Raw genomic sequence first — 3914 nt, 5'->3', positions numbered from 1 at the left:
AGAAGAAGAAGAAGAAGAAGAAGAAGAAGAAGAAGAAGAAGAAGAAGAAGAAAAGAGAAAAAATTTTATCTTCTCAGTGTCAGGCCCAAAAGAAATGTGGGACAAAAGACTCTGTGTGGTGCCCGCTAGCACAGCAAAGCACATGCTAGCCTCTGTGATTCCTCAGTGTCATACATAAAACCTCGTGGCTCTTCTCACCCTGCCCATACCCCAACTTTCTCCACCTCATGAGCTTCCCTCCCCCAGCTTCTCGTTTCTTTATAACGCTGCCATTTCAGCCAAGCACTCTGATTTGTCTCCATCGCTTGCCCCTATCCCCTATGTCAGTCATCTCTTTCTCATTCTCTCTTGTCCATTACCCCGACTCATGGGTGATTATATTCAGTTTACTTCTTTCTCAGCTCCAGGTTCTTCCAGAGGCCTCTGATTGTATTCTCCCTCACATCTACAACAAAATCGTTCCTCCTCAAGCGTACCTCAGAGTGGTCACATCCTCAGTTCATACATCTAGTTTATACGCCCAGAACTGAAGAGAGATTCACACTTTCACAAGGGCAGATCTGACGAAGGTCTTGCTACCACAGTATTGCCCATACACCTAGCAGTGTGCCTGTGTGAACGAACGGCAACAAGGGCTTATGTCAGAGATGAATGATATGAGAGTCCTACACGGATGTTTAGAGACATTGGGAAGTTTGCACACTATCATAGAGTTCAGTGGTTCTCAACCCTCCAGATGCTGTGACCCTTTAACACAGTTCCTCATGCTGTGGTGACCTCCCCACCCCAACCATAACATCATTTTCATTGCTACTTCAAAACTGTCACTTTGCTATAGTTATGAATCATAACATAAATACCTGTGTTTTCTGATCATCTTAGATTGACCCCTGCGGAAGAGACCTTTGCCACCTAAGGGGTCACGACCCACTGGTTGAGAATGACTGACATAACTATTAATGGCAGATGCTATCCAACTCCCTTGTTCCTGTCACACGAGTTTCCTGGTAAAGCTGACCTTCGATTCGTTCATCCTTTTGGTTTGTGAGTGACGGGTAACCCGTAACTCCAGTCCAACAACACAAGTGACTTCACAGTACCTGCTGCCGCTCCAGGCTTCCGGTGTCCTCGCCTCCAGCAGCCCTAGAAGATAAGCACCTGTCTTTATCTTACTCCGTTCCGTGCTGGCTTGTGGGCTGGGCTGGGCTGGGGTGGAGGGAAGTGGGGAGAGATGCCATCTCCTGATCAGAAGGCCTGTTTGAAAAAAAAATAATAAATCCCAGCCATAATTAACTACCACAGCCGAGAGGAGTGACGCGCAGAAAAAGGAGACGATAAACCTAAGACCACACATCATTTCAGTGTCGGGATCTAGCTGCGCTCCTGGGTGTTTTCTGCCACACCTGAGCATCAACTTTGGGAGGGAAGACCGGAATGTGTTGCACAGGGGGAAAAGTCACAGGAATAATGAACTCAGTCACATCCTTGCCACCTGGAACCCAACCTCTGGCAGCCACGGAAATGTCAGGAGGAACAAAGACACCGATCGTGTGCTTACAAGAAGCATAGGAAGACTGGTTGGGCAAAGATTTGATCTCCCTTTTATGAGGGCACAGGAGAAAGGTCTTGACTTTATTTCAGAGGATCTTGAGCAGGGTTTCCGGCATTCGCAAACACTAATCACCATATCGATCAGGTCAAATCGATATCATACACGTGTTTCTTTTCTCTATAGGTATCTTCCCCTATTCTAGCATTCCTAGGGACTGACAGAGAGTTGAGGCAAAAATAAATATCTGAAGACAAAAGGGAAGGATGACACTGCTGGGCTCTTGATATGGATGAATGGGAGGAATGATATAGTCGTCGCACAGAAACTGGGAAGTGTCCATCCCACTGAAACAAGGAGAAGAACCGCCGGCCCAAACCATCATGGTGCTAGACAAGATAACGTGGTTTTTGATATGCTCTATATTGTGGTAGCTCCCATACCTGTCGTGTGTATTTTCACACTCAGCAAAGATTTAGTGAATGGCTGGGTAAATGAATGAATGGGCCGTGGTGGCGCACACCTTTAATCCTAGCACTCGGGAGGCAGAGGCAGGCGGATCTCTGTGAGTTCGAGACCAGCCTGGTCTACAAGAGCTAGTTCCAGACAGGCTCCAAAACCACAGAGAAACCCTGTCTCGAAAAACCAATATATATATAAAAGAAACTTCTCAAGCTCAGTGTTGCTAGGCAGAGTTAGGCTCTTCACACTGAATGAATACTGGTATGGCTCCACCTAGTGGACACTTTCAAGGTATGCCTGAACTTTGAATATTACCGTACATCCAACACTTGCTTTCTTCTGTGGCTTCTTCATTTGCTTCACACGCACTGAGGATGGCAGCACAGTCTTGCAGGTGGTCTGGAGAGTCAAACTGGGTAACCTGAGAAAACATGCTTGCAGAGAACAGAGGAGAAGAGCTGGGATGGATTGCCTTAGAGTTGCTGGTGATGGGCAAAAGACGTAGAAGAAGAAGAAGAAGAAAACATGCTTGCAGAGAACAGAGGAGAAGAGCTGGGATGGATTGCCTTAGAGTTGCTGGTGATGGGCAAAAGACGTTGCAGCTGGTGTCCTGAAATGCATACCTAGCTGAGTGGCCTGGAGCAAGCCATCTCCTGTCTTATTTCGGGAAGTGGAGTCTGAAATCAGATACACAGACAATGATAGTTCATATCGTATGTCTGCGGCTATTTCCCACAGTCTGTAGGGACCACCACGTTTACGTGATCGTAGAAGGTACCGGTTTTAGACCAAGGAAGGAACCCTCCTGCTAACAGGGCCAACTGGGACCAGTGTTCAAATACCTGAGCCTATGGGGGGGGGGCAAGTCTTAGATATACCACCGCGTTAGCTAAGCAGTCTTTGTCAAAGTGTGGTCCCATCCATCCTGACCATCCACCATTGCCTCTGCTCCAGTCTCTCCCGCAAGGTGTCCTGACAGCCTGTCAGTTCTTTGTGAAATTCACTGAGAGACAAGCATCCACCTCTGGCTGGCATCAAGGCTTCAGTCTTTTCCTTCCCCAGCACAAGACTACATGGGGTTCATTTTCACATAATCTCTGACAGTCAACGACAGGCGCTGGAGTCTCTTTGCACATCGTCACCTTCTTCTCCACTGTGGGTACAAGCAAACCTCCTACATGTGTTTGTAGCTTCATAAAAAGTCTCTCATCCCGTGTCGTTTTTCCCAGGAATGCAATGGTTGCAATCTAAAGCTTGCTAATTCACAAAGCTGTCATCAAAACAGGTGGCTGGAAAGGGTGATTGCCCATGCAGTGCGCTAAAGCTTCCTGCAACATCCCCACCAGGAGAGACAGCAGGGGAAAAACCATCAGTGGGAAAGTTAATTTAGCAAACATTCACCAAGGACTTGAAAAGCACCCCATGCCCTCAGCCAAGGGGATCACTGGCAATAGAAGAATGCACACAGAAAGGTAGGGAGATGCCTCAGAGGACATGGATCTCTTCAATGTCTTACTCCAGATGAATGCAGAAAGCACATTAAGTATCTTCTCCCCACTTCCCATTTCCATCCCTTCCCAGTGCTCTCAGAGGAAAAGGAGCAGCTCATAGTGACCTAGGAAAAGGATAATGCAGTGTCTCCTAGCCACCAAAATGTTCAGTGGTTTCTGGACCTCTGAATGCAGGTGGCAGAGGACAACTTCAGGTGCTGTTCACCTTCTATTTGAGACATCGTCTCTCAGTGGCTTAGAATTCCACAAGTAGGCTATTTTAGGGTAGCATGCTTGTGCAGCAAGCTCTTTACTGTCTGAGCTAACTCCCAAGGCCTCAAACTTGTTTTTAGTGTAGTTCAGCAAGGACAACCTAATGTACTCCTGTGCAAGTAAGAAATCTGCATGCAAGA

The sequence above is a fragment of the Microtus ochrogaster genome, chromosome 24 (assembly GCF_000317375.1).
Source record: "Microtus ochrogaster isolate Prairie Vole_2 chromosome 24, MicOch1.0, whole genome shotgun sequence".
Lineage (NCBI taxonomy): Eukaryota > Metazoa > Chordata > Mammalia > Rodentia > Cricetidae > Microtus > Microtus ochrogaster.
This window is presented reverse-complemented; position numbering follows the sequence as displayed.